The 13,970-nt window shown below is 42.1% G+C and overlaps 1 long non-coding RNA gene across 1 annotated transcript; it reads left to right on the plus strand.

The window, feature by feature from the left end:
- Positions 1-9,962: 9,962 nt before the first annotated feature.
- LOC149436868 (uncharacterized) lies at positions 9,963-13,457 on the plus strand. The gene is made up of 2 exons (XR_016308250.1): positions 9,963-10,083; positions 13,216-13,457. It is a non-coding gene; the product is annotated as an uncharacterized LOC149436868 (long non-coding RNA).
- Positions 13,458-13,970: the final 513 nt, after the last annotated feature.

Here is a 13,970-nt window from a genome sequence, read left to right on the forward strand (position 1 = left end):
CACTAAAACGCCTTCTCTATTTCTGGCATTAGATGCTGAGAAGGCATTGGCAGGATCCACTGGACATATCTAGCCGGAGTATTCTTCAAATTCGGATTTGATGGTCGTATACTATCTGCTATATTGGCTCTTTATACATGCCCTTCTGCCCAGGTCTATACATCAGGTATGTTATCAAAACCCTTTTTGATTACTAATAGCACACAACAGGGCTGTCTCTTTTAATTTTTAATTTACTTATGGAACCACTAGTCACTTAAATTAGATCCCACCCAGATATCTACGGAGTACAAATTGGTAATCACAACCACGTCATCATTCTTCTTGCAGATGACGTTATTCTTATGCTAACCAACACTGAGACTTCCCTGGTAGCGGTGCAAAATCTTTACAACTATTCAAAGCAATATCTTACTATAATGTGAATACAAATAAGTCCTATATATTAGATTTGGGCCTACCCCCTCATGTTAAACACAAATTTCAATCACAATTTTCTTTCATGTGGAATGATACTGGTATAACCTATTTAAGAGCGGCACTCACTAAATCAGTCGACTTACTTTTTAAAGAAAATAATGTTCAGAAACTATGCTCTGCTTGAACTTTCCTGGTCAGGTAGACTAGCAGCATTTAAAATGCTTATTCTACCTCAATTGTATCTTTTCGGGTCAATGTCCATACCAGTGTCTAACTCCTACTTTACTTCTCTACTATCTATTTTGAATCAATATCTCTGGCGGGGTAAAAATGCTTGCTGTGCTTTATTAAGCATAGAAAAGCAGGATGTCTAGGTCATGTAGCCATTAAAGATTACTATTTGGTCAAATTGTTGACCTTAAAGGTTGGTTTACTCATCACTACGGGCAGAAATAGAGACGGAATTGACACCAGGAAAAAGCATATTAAGTTTTCTGTTCCTAAACTTCCTAAAACCATATAATGCACATCATTTATCACCTACTATCCAAGCCTCTTTACATGCATGGAACATGCTCAGAACTCTACCCACAACTGCCCAAGCTTCTATTCTTTTTATTCCGCTGTCAGTATGTAGCTTGCTGATCCCTAATATATTCCTAATTAACTGGACCAACAAAGGTATTCGGTGGCTGCATGACCTATTTAAAAATGATTTCCTGAAATCCTTCCAGGATTTTCAATAAGAATATTAGATATCCCATAAGGAATATTATACTTATATGCAGATTGCTTCCTATTTTCAGCACAACCCATTATTTTCCTGTCACCTTCCTGTCACCTTCTTTACAAGATAAAAACTCTTTTCTCAAAATCCCCATCCTTTTTATCATGGGAAACAGATGTGGGAGCAACCTTTGCCTCTAATAAATGGGAATATGCATTTCAATCTATCTATAAAGCCACTAGAAATGTCAATCTCTGGGGACTGATGCAAAAAATTTACGTACACTGGTATTTAACACTCCACTGCATTTCCAAATTTGATGTTGCCTCATCTAAATTTTGTTGGAGAGGATGTGAACAAGTGGGCACCTTGTACCACCAATTTTGGGCATGCAAATATTTAGCTAAATTCGGACTGACGATTTTTGAAATTTTATCTAAAATTACCTCTATTTCATTACAAATTTCTCCAAGTCTAGCTATCTTAAATCTAGGAATAGAACATATCCCTCCTTCCTTACAAACAATAGTTACAAATGTCCTATTAGCAGCTAGAATGCCATTGCTTAGACATTGGAAATCATCCTCCTCTCCCCCAATTAATAAAGTGATTAGTACAATTCATCTACATTTTCACTATGAAACTATATTCGCATCCACCACAGGGTCATATCCTCTTTGTGGAAACTGTGGTCACAATGGTATGAATTGTAGGGTAATTCTCTTGATTGATCTGTGTATTATCACCAATGTGCCTTTTCTGAATTGTTGTATACTGTATATATAAAGAATAACATTAACATTGCTCCTATCTTATGTTTATGTATTTGTTATTATCTTTCTGGATGTTCATTTTGCTTATTGTTTTGTCTTTTTTGTTTGTAACATGATCATTTGACATAGCATTGCGCTGTACAAGTCATTACCTATTTCATTTAAAACTTTAATAAAGACATATTGAAATGAAAAAGATGTGATGCAAACAGCCAGAAGTTCACAAATATCGGTTTTGTGAAAATACTGTACAATAAACAACAACACAAATGATTGAACAAAAACTAACCAACTCTAACATGATGAGTACAGGTCTCGTGCATGCGGCAGATCCAGGGGCGGACTGACAACTCATGGGGCCCCCGGGCAATAGGGGATCATGGGGCCCCTGTGTCCTTTCCCAAACTCTAAAAAGCCTATGAAAAATGTACCAGGGGCATCTCATGGGGCCCCCTACTGACCCCGGGCCCTCGGGCAGTGCCCGAGTTTCCAAATGGTCAGTCCGCCCCTGGGCAGATCATTAAGAAGCTGCAACCTAAGATACTGTATATTATTGCTATAATAGTTTCAAGTGCTGAACAAGGAACAATGAAAAATGGGGTGTTGGGGGGGTCATCTACCCTAAACAATTGAAGTAAATGGGAATCTGCTGAACTGTGGTTAACATATCGTATATTTACAATGTTTTTCAAATGCAAAGAAGCAATGCCTGTTAAATGAGCGCAAACTATGTAACGTGTTTCATTGGGTTATGTCTATTTATTAACTTCAGTATAAAACTTCCAAAAGGAGTCTGTATGATCTGAGGATCCTCTGCACACCTTTTTACTTCTGGCCTTCTAGTGTATATAGCTTACTGATCTCCATCTAAAATTCTCTTAAACAACATATTATCAAATAAGACAATTCATTTATACAATTTTTCTACCTAATTTACACAAATATTGAAGTACTAAACTTAATGCACAGATATTTAAGAGATAGCTGTGAAGGCTTGGACATACACAGAAATGTACCTGTGATCAGTAGAAAGTTGCACAACATCCATTTTCCTTGACCTCTCATTCTCAAAACACTAAATGGGGTTCCTGAGAACCTTTGAAGATTTGTGGTTTTGTGTGCTCCTCCAGCTCACTGGTTTATCGCTGCACTTCTTGGTAACTGCATGTAATGAATTTTCAGTCACCCTTTTCTTTCTGCTGTAGACCCAGCTATTATTCTCCATTATTTCTATGCAAATCTTTTATCTGTTAGGTGATTTGAAATCTTTTATCATCAGGTTATTTCACCTCCTGTATGTCACTTCCCTTCTCTTTAAAATAGACTGTCTGTATTTTTATTTTATTATGCTCCAAGTTTAAATTGATTATCTTCCTCTTTTTATATAGCATCTGTTTTGTCCTTTCTAGGACAGAAATGAGATAAGCAACAATTCTGAAAACACTTTGAAGCTTGGCATGGCATGGTTATAGAGGTGTTGCTATGCCATGCATATTACCCACTTGCTGATGCCTCCTGGTAGCCCTTTAAAGTGTTACTATACCCAGGACCCTGCATTCACTATATCTGGTCTCCCCGGACCCTGCATTCACTATATCTGGTCTCCAACAGTACACAGAACATGGAAATGCAATTATTTTAGTAAATATAAACTGCTAAATACCTTTTCTCATCAGCAGTTAGAGCAGTCTTGTGACTTCTATCAGTGTTCAGCAGAGCACTGGTTAAAGCTTGTAGGAGTAGTTTTCTTTCTGTTCTAGGAGGATGCAAAACCCCTGACCACCTGTCTGGACAGTGCTGATTGACCCTGTACTGATCACATGCACTCTTCCAATGTTTTAAAAATGTCTCTAGCAATACACACCAAATTGAGCTTGTGCAGTATCTCCACATGCTATGTCTTATCAGGAGATACGAGGGAGACACTGGAAGAAGGGGAGGATCAGAGAAGACAGGATCAAACAGCATTTTTACACAATGCAGAGGATTAACCCCTTAGGTTCCACAGTGAGTATAATAAGCATGCTTTACTGCATATACAGACTTATTTTACTGTTTAGTAACACTTTAAGTGGATCTTAACCATAGGAGGCAGAGTTTCTGATCAAGCAACCACTATGATTGACTGTCCCAGGGGACACATGAGCCAGAACCCATTTTACTGGTTCCATACCTACCAACTGCCCGTCATTTGAAAGAACTGCCTCTCTTTTGAAAACAGATCCAGCTATCCCACTTTCTTTCTCAGTTGTTACTCTTTTTGGCCTGATGTAAGAGTCTCTATACAAAAATGTATTATTTAACCATCAAAAGTGTTTACTCCACTAACCTTTTATCTCAAATTTACATTATTCTATTTTTTATTTTTAAAAAGCCAAAACAAATAAAAAGTTGTGAAAAAAATTGTGTTAAACCAGTCATTTATTGGCACATTAACTGCTTGCGGACCGTCTCCCGTAGGAGTACGGTGGCAGAGCGACTCACTTGTGCCGAATCACCTATCTAGTACGTGACCTAGTACATAGGGCACATGTGTGCGCCGCTGGCTCACCGTCTGTGATTAGTCACAGCATAAGTCAATCAGCAGGTGAAAGCACCTCACAGAACACATATAAACACTGGTTTGGCACACATTTAACCCTTCAATCGCCCTAAATGTTTAACCCCTTCCCAGCCAGTGTCATTAGTACAGTGACAGTGTATATTTTTAACACTTATCCTTTAACAGAGTGGACACTGGGGCTTGATTGATTCAGTAACCTGAAGGAATATACACCGCTCAAAAAAATTAAAGGAACACTTTGAAAACACATTAGATCTCAATGGGGAAAAATATAATGCTGGATATTTATACTGATATGGACTGGGTAGTATGTTAGGAACTTAAGGATGCCCCATTGTTTGATGGAAATGAAAATGATCAATCTACAGAGGACTGAATTCAAAGACACCCCAAAAATCAAAGTTGGGCATCAGTACTTCCTGTGCTTTGCAGTTGGAGAATCCTTACCAGTTTATGGTGCTCCCCTTAGATTTGGCCTTCACTGCTGGCCCCGGTCCTGGTTGAGACAGGAAGGGATTGAAGTGTTATGCTATCTGGCCAACCCACTCCTGTGAGTAGAGTCTCAATCTGCACTGATAGACAATGTGGAGATCACCATGCACACTCTGTGCGTGTTTGACTGGGTGTGGAACCTCTGGATGTCTGTTTTGTCTGCAACCAGGCATGTGGGATGTCTGGGCCTGATGCTAAACTCAGTGCAGACCAAGGTGTTCCTCTCGCTGAAGAAGCTCTGGAGACTCCAGACTGAAGTTTCATTGTGGTTGAATGCTCTTTACGTTCCTGCATGCATGTCCCAGGCCTCATGGGGTCCACCTTTGAGGCGGCCCTGTTTGTGCAGTCTAATACAAGGGTTCTGCAGAGAGAGATTCTATTCAACTGGGACAAGCCCCTGATCCTTGGACAACCATATCCATGTGGGATGGCTGACAAGGTCCTCTCTACTCTGATTGCTTCGGTCACCGTCTCTTTAGAGTGCAAAGTTATTTCTTCCTCTCTATGGGATTGTGCCCACAACAGACACCAGCCTGTCTGGCTTTGGTGGCAGGTGGGGCTCCAGCTCACTGGTTGGCTCATGGCCATTTGGATGCCAGAGGAGTCTCAGCTGGCCTTCCGACTTTGCCTAGCTCATGGGGCAAAGCTTCTGGAAGGGTGCCCAATCAGGATCCAATTGAGCAATGCCACGGCTGTGGCCTGTGTCACTCACTAGGGTAGGACAAGGAGCTTGGCTGAGGCACAGAAGGATCCGCTCCTTCTCCACTGGGTGGTACTCAACGTGCCAGCTCTCTCTGCCATTTTTATTCTGGGCATAGTAAATTGGCTGGAGGACTACCTTAGCCATCAGATTCCGGATCATGAGAGTGGGCTCTGCATCTGGACGTGTTTAATCAGATCTGTCTGCGTTTAATCAGGTCTGTCTGTAGCTTGGACTTGGATTTTCTGACCTCCCATCTCAACAGGAAGGTGTTGAGGTTTGTGGCAAGAATGAGGGACCTTCTGGCAGATGCTATGGATGCTCTGGAGGTGCTGTGGAACCATTATCAGCTCATTTATGCCTTTCCTGCTCTCAAGCTGCTTCCTCATCTGCTGTGTGGGATAGCGGCTGATGGGATCCTGGTCATTCTCATGGATCCGTTTTGGATTAGGTGAGCCTGGTACGCCAACATGGTAAGGTTGGTTGCAGACGTTCCCTGATGGCTGCCCCTGTGGGAAGATCTGTACCAAGGACCAATTTTCCACTCTGCTTTATTGTCACTGGCTTTAACAGATTGACTATTCAAATCAGGTTCTTAGAGACAGTGTAAATGCACCACCAGGAGGATTTATCATCATACCTGGAAGGCCTGCATTTCTTTGTATGAGGCTGTGAGCATGCACTCGTGTTCCTTCTAAGTAACTTGAGTTTTTGGCCTTCTTCAACAAGGCATGAAGCAGAAACTTCATTATGGGTCAGGTTTCTGTTCTTGCAATTTTCTTTCAACACCTTTTGGCTATACACTCCTTTGGTTCATACATTCAAGGAATGTGACATGTGGCTGCTGTAGTGCGGTCTCCGTTGCTGCCATTGCAGCCATGGGACCCGAATCTGGTTCTGTCAGCTCTTCAGAAGACCTCTTTTTGAGAACATTATGGTTATTCCCTTGCTTGCTCTCTCCCAGGAGGACAACGTTTTGGTTGGTATCGGTTCCTCGTGTTGTGTGTTGGAGCTGGCAGCCTTGTTCTATAAGTCTCCCTCACATTTTACATGAAGATAAAGTGGTTCCTGCCTAAGGTGGTGTCTGGCTTTCAACTGAATGAGGACATTGGTCTTGCTTTTCTTGTGTCTATGCCCTTCACAAACTTTGAAGGTTTCACTGCACTCCCTGGATATGGTCCAGACAGTTTGTGTGAACCTGTCTGTTACGGCTACCTCCTAGAGGTCAGATCCTTATTTTGTGATTGCAGATGGTCAATGAAAGGGCCTCCTCTTCCACAATTTCTTGCTGTATCAGGCAAATTACCTGCAAGGAAACACGTTCAGTCATCAATGCTTAGCACAAAAAGGGAATCACAGGCAAGGATATTTCTGCTACTAAGATTGCACCTAAATAAACCATTTATCGGATCATCAAGAACTTCAAAGAGAGATGTTCAATTGCTGTGAAGAAGGTTTCAGGGCGCCCAAGAAAGTCCTGCAAGCACCAAGACTGTTTCCTAAAGTTGATTCAGCTACGGGACTGGGGCACCACCAGTGCAGAGCTTTCTCAGGAATGGTAACAGGCAGGTGTGAGTGCATATGCATGCACAGTGAGGCAAAGACTTTTGGAGGATAGATTGGTGTCAAGAAAGGCAGCAAAGAAGCCAGTTCTTTCCAGGAAAAACATCAGGGACAGACTGATATTCTGCAAAAGGGCTGCTAAGGACTGGGGTAAAGTCTTTTTCTCTGAGGAATCCCCTTTCTGATTGTTTGGAGCATTCAGAAAAAAACCTTATCCAGAGAAGAAAAGGTGAATGCTATCATCAGCCCTGTGTCATGCCAAAAGTAAAGCATCCTGAGACCATTCATGTGTGGGGTTGCTTCTCGGCCAAGTGTGTGGGCTCTCACAATTTTGCCTAAGAGCACAGCCATGAGTAAAGAATGGTACAGAAACATCTTCCATCCAAGAACAGTTTGGTGACGAACAATGACCTTTCCAGCCTGATGGAGCACCATGCTATAAGGCAAAAAGATAACTAAGTGGCTTAGGTCCATGGCTGGGAAACTCCCCAGACCTTAATCCCATTGAGAACTTGTAGTCAATCCTCAAGAGGTGAGTGAACAAAAAAACCTCACAAATTCTGGCAAACTCCAAGCATTGATTATGCAATAGTGGGCTTTCATCAGTTAGGATGTGACTCAGAAGTAGATTTACAGCATGCTAGGGCAAGTTGCAGAGGCCTTGAAAAAGAAGGGTCAACACTGCAAATATTGACTCTTTGCATAAACTTAAAGCAGAGTTCCAGCTGAAAAATAAAATTAAAAGTCAGCAGCTACAAAAACTATAGCTGCTGACTTTTAAAATACAGCCACTTACCTGTTCCTTGGTCCAGCAGTGTCCTCATCCCTACCCGTTTCACTGGACGTCTTCTCTCTCTGGCGCTGGCATCTTTAGTGTGGGCACCCTGCTGTGACAGCTTGCGGCTTCACAGCCTGGTGCCCGCTATACATGCGCGAGAAGCACTGTGCTTTGTGAATGGCCCCGTAGTCTTCTGGGACATGTCACGTATCCCAGAAGACTATGGGGAGGGAGGGGGGAGGACAACTTTTGCTTCCAATCGCCTAGGCGATCGCAGCGGAAGTAGGAGCGGGTACCTGTCAAATTCGGGTACCCACCCCCCCCAATTCTCAATGGTGCCAATCCTTAATGGGGAGCGGGGGACAAAGCATTAAAGCGGAACTTCCCCTTTTGTGTGGAGCTCTGATTTAATGTAATTGTCAATAAAAGCCTTTGACACTTATGAAATGCTTGTAATTATACTTCAGTATACCATAGTAACATCTGACAAAAAGATCTAAAAACATTGCAGCCGCAGACTTTGCGAAAATTTATATTTGTGTCATTCTCAAGACGTTTGTCCAGGACTGTATATAGGCATGGTCCACTGTTGTCACATTAACAAACCTACCTGAGAAATGGAGGAATTGTCCTGGGGGCCATAACGAACACATTGATAGAGGAGTTTAATCAGATGGAATATGTTATAAATCTTGTTTGATTTGAAAAGAAAAATAAAAGTTAGATAAATACTCACTAGCTAACTCTGGATGTTTTGCCTCATTTTCACATAATCAAGTTGTCACTTTGCAAGTGCATTTTAAACAAATGATCTTTTCATTAAAAGTATCTGTTTAGTGAGCACCATCTTATACTTGTATGAAAGAGAAACATAATGATCACTGCTAGGATTGAGTTGACTTTGGTCTGGTTTATCAAGGTTTGGGATCAGACTTCGACTGTTTGGGTGTTTGAGCGTAGACGTTTTGATTGCTTGTTGGGAACTGGTGTGATGTTGTGTGCCCACTGCAAAATGATGTGCTGGAAAAATGGGAATGTGCAGTTAGGCATCCACATGATGAAAAAAATCCCCCCAGGAGCATGTTAAATTTAAAGTGGTTGTAAACCCTTACATATACCCTTGTGAGGTGACTGGCCTCAGGTAACACACAGAGATTAAATAAATTCTGCTACATAGGTTGTACTGGTTTATCTGCACCCTCTCTTCTCTACAGCCATTTAAAGTCGAGTTTCATACACCTTGTCTTAGCTTTCAGAAAACAGAGGGTGGGGAGATAAAGTTACACTCAGCAGAGCATAGTGAGGGGAGCTCTAAAAGCTGATTGGAGGGAAGGGACACACCCCTTCCCTTTACACAGCACACAGGAACCAAGCTGAGTCTGTCAATCACAAGCTATGTGCTGAAGCTCCCTCTCCTGTCACTATTTTTCTCATGGTGTCAGGAAAACATGTCAGAAGTGACTCATGCAGATAGCAGAGGAAGGAGGCAGTAGACAGAAATGACACTCAGTGCTCTGGATTGAGGCAAGCACACACTATAGAGGGATATGCTTTGTTCTCATTTCATGTCTGAGGTTTACAACCACTTTATTTAACATGCTTAGTAAAAACATATGCCAAGGCAGAATGTACAAAATGTGCAGTACACCTCATGCACATTTCTGTATGTTTAATCTCTGCAAGTTATGCTAAGGCTCCTTTCACACAGAGGAAAGTCCACTCCCATCTGTGAGCAGATACCCTGCTGATCGGAGCCAAACGGTTTGAAAGGTGCCTTATTAGGGGTGTTTGTTTATTTTTTTTACCAGCTGGAGATTTAATGTGTTTCAGTGCAGTTGTTGCCACAAATCTGCAGCTTTTCTCCTGTGCTGTAAGGAAATGTTTTTCATTTGTTGTCATTTCATGCGTGTTAGTACTTGTTAAATTGGTTGAGATATATAGTTATAGCAATACAGCGTTTATGTGTGTATTTCATGTTCTACTTCTTCCCAGGTACATTTATCGCCTCTGTCCATTTAACCGTGTAACACAGAAGCCGAAGGTTGGAGGATCAGAGACTAATTTGGGGTGAGTTTGTGACATTTCTGGTTCTGTAAGCTCAGAAATGCTAATGTTTACTACTGTGAGGATGCCCCAAACCTGCCAGCAGTAAGCCTTCTATACAAAAGTGAAAACAATGAAGGAGCCCAATGGCATTGATATTTGTATGCATGTTTTGAGTAAGAAACAAATGTAAAAGTACCTAAAGTAAAAAAAACAAAAAAAAATTGTGTTGGAACAGAATTCCTATCCACGATTCCACTCTTTTTAGGGCCCATTCACACCATCGACATTATGCATCACACAGTTTACTTGCTTTATTTTAAATAAGTTCACTTTTGTGAAAAAAAAATCATTTTTTTGAAGGTAAAATTTTTTTTACGTGCAGCCTGGGTGCAGTATTAGGTTCCTACAGAATGTCAGTGTAGCTATCACCTCGTACTGGGAGGATCAGTGAACTACGCAGAGCACTCAACAGTGCCCTGGTAGCTCATTGAGGACTACAAGCCGTCAGCCGCAAAAGCTGTTGGTAATTGTAGTTTTCCCATTCACAAAATTCTGTGAATGAATGATACGCTGGGTGGACGGAGCGGCAGGCTGGCACAATGAGGATTGGGAGTGGGGGGGGCCTTGCTGCTGCAAAAGTAACTTGTTACATGTTACACCTTGAATACGGGTATAACATGTAACATGTTACAAAAGGTGAACTTGTCCTTTAATAAAATTTCACAAAATAACATTTCATTCAGCGCATTGGTGTGAAACGGAGAGTTCTTTGCCATGAGGTGCCATGTTGCCACTCAAAATAACTCAACACAGCCATTAATGTCTAAATCGCTGGCAACAAAAGTGAGTACACCCCAAGTGAAAATGTCCAATTAGCCATTTTCCCTCCCCGGTGTCATGTGACTCGTTAGTGTTACAAGGTCTCAGGTGTGAATGGGGAGCAGGTGTGTTAAATTTGGTGTTATCGCTCTCACTCTCTCATACTGGTCACTGGAAGTTTCAACGTGGCACCTCATGGCAAAGAACTCTCTGAGGATCTGAAAAAAAATTGTTGCTCCACATAAAGATGGCCTATGCTATAAGAAGCTTGCCAAGACCCTGAAACTGAGCTGCAGCACGGTGGCGAAGACCATACAGCGGTTTAACAGGACAGATTCCACTCCGAACAGGCCTCGCCATGGTCAACCAGAGAGGTTGAGTGCATGTGCTCAGCGTCATATCCAGAGGTTGTCTTTGGGAAATAGATGTATGAGTGCTGCCAGCATTGCTGCAGAGATTGAAAGGGGTGGGGGGGTCAGCCCGTCAGTGCTCAGACTATACGCCGCACACTTCACCAAATTGGTCTGCATGGCTATTGTCCCAGAAGGAAGCCTCTTCTAAAGATGATGCACAAGAAAGCCCGCAAACAGTTTTCTGAAGACAAGCAGACAAAGGACATGGATTATTGGAACCATGTCCTGTGGTCTGATGAGCCCAAGATCAGCTGGTTTGGTTCAGGTGGTGTCAAGCGTGTGTGGCGACAACCAGGTGAGGAGTACAAAGACAAGTGTGTCTTGCCTACAGTCAAGCATGGTGGTGGGAGTGTCATGGTCTGGGGCTGCACGAGTGCTGCCGGTACTGGGGAGCTACAGTTCATTGAGGGAACCATGAATGCCAACATGTACTGTGACATACTGAAGCAGAGCATGATCCCCTCCCTTTGGAGTCTGGGCCGCAGGGCAGTATTCCAACATACCGACCCCAAACACCCCTCCAAGACGACCACTGCCTTGCTAAAGAAGCTGAGGGTAAAGGTGATGGACTGGCCAAGCATGTGTCCAGACCTAAACCCTATTGAGCATCTGTGGGACATCCTCAAACGGAAGGTGGAGGAGCACAAGGTCTCTAACATCCACCAGCTCCGTGATGTCTTCATGGAGGAGTGGAAGAGGAGTCCAGTGGCAACCTGTGAAGCTCTGGTGAACTCCATACCCAAGAGGGTTAAAGCAGTGCTGGATAATAATGGTGGCCACACAGAGTATTGACACTTTGGGCCCAATTTGGACCTTGTCACTTAGGGGTGTACTCACTTTTGTTGCCATCGGTTTAGACATTAATGGCTGTGTGTTGAGTTATTTTGAGTGGACAGCAAATTTACATGTTATACAAGCTGTACACTCACTACGTCACATTGTAGCAAAGTGTCATTTCTTCAGTGTTGTCACATGAAAAAATAGAATAAAATATTTACACAAATGTGAGGGGTGTACTCACTTCTGTGAGGTACTGTATATATCCTTAACTTCCCCCTCTGTGGAGAACAGGGTGGCAGCAGGACCGTTTTACAGCTGCTGCAAAGCTTAGTGCGCTGTGTTCAGAGAATTCAGTGAAAGTATTGTACCCACTGTAGGCGCACTCTCCAAAAATTACACACTCCGTGATGATTTTTGTTGTTTTAATACGAATGCTAATAATAAGAGCTTTAGTAAAATTAATGCAAGGCTAAGACTAATTTTTCTAAAAAAAAAGAAAAAAAGTTTGTTTTGATATTAGTGAAATAGGTCAACTCATCCTTTGTATGTGTTTTACTTGGCTCTTAATTTTTGTTTTAATTTCTTAATTATTAACAAGAGAACGGTAGATTAGTTAGAAATGTTTACAATGTTGCCGGAAAAATATTTCCTTTTCCTCACACAGAGGCTGATACAGAATGGTCAGCTTAAGCCGGACACACATGGGTCAAATTCCCAACACATTTTTAAAAATCATAACGATGAATTTTGTACCATTAGTGGGTCGCAGCAACATTTGAGTGATCAGCATGTTAGACTTTTTTTTTGAAAAACGAACACATTTCTAATCAATGATGCGATTGTGCTAGAAATATAATAAAAAAAGATATGAGCTGTGAAAAAAAAGAAGATTCCCAGCCTCAAAAATTCTTTTCTGTAGCCACATGAGGTGAAATTGAAGGCTTAATTGAATTTCAAAATCAATGGTTACACCATCGGATTACAAAATGCACAACATTTTTTAACCAAAATTTGTTTGGAATTCGACCCATGTATGGCCTGCATTACACGCCAACCTTCACATAACAGTCAGCACTTTTGCCTTTAACATGTCCTCCTACAATTAATTCAGTTTGTTCATTCTTCTTCTGTTTTCCAACAGATGGAGCGCAAGACTCCATGTCACTACCTGGGAGCCATGAATGCTGTGACCGGTGGGATGAAGCCCCGTGACCTCAGAATCCCCATCCTCCTTCCCTCCTGATCACTGCAGTAAAAGTCACTGGCAATCAACAGACACATTCCATCCATCCTGCATTGCTGCTCTGTGCACCTTCGCATTGTACGTAGTCATGATTTCTGTGTGCAGTGTTTAATTGTATTAAATTTAGACCTTTCCCACTGGCTGCTGTAGTTTTTCTTTAGGGTTTGTGGTTAACAAACAAAATGCTATTCACGTAGGCTACAATAGACTTGTTCAGTATCTAAACGATTTGTTATTGATCATCCTTCATTTTGATGTAAATCTGTTAAAATGGTGTAGTGACTCCCCCTGGCTAGAAAAGGAAAAACCTCCAGTACAGGAGTGGGCTGATATTACCCCAGGGTGGATCCATGGGCGCTGTGGAGGGTTACAGTGACGAAGGGCACCTAGCACTTTAGTATTTTATAGTATTCTGCTCTGGCTCACAAGGGAGAGAAGATTAGGGATTCAGATACCTCCAGCAACATGGGTTCAAAACTTCATCACACTCCTGCTCCACCCAAGGGAGTATCAGGATTCTCAGAGGGCAACCCTGCAGCTCCCTTGTTTATTACCCTAAGCGGCAGTGATTCCTAGTAGCAGCAGCCAGGAACAACAACACAGCTTAGGAGAGAGCCAAGTAAAGAATATTGATCAACCTGGCAGAACTATCT

Source organism: Staurois parvus, unplaced genomic scaffold (assembly GCF_062004578.1).
Source record: "Staurois parvus isolate SC_StPar_1 unplaced genomic scaffold, SC_StPar_1.0 ptg001328l, whole genome shotgun sequence".
NCBI classification, from domain to species: domain Eukaryota; kingdom Metazoa; phylum Chordata; class Amphibia; order Anura; family Ranidae; genus Staurois; species Staurois parvus.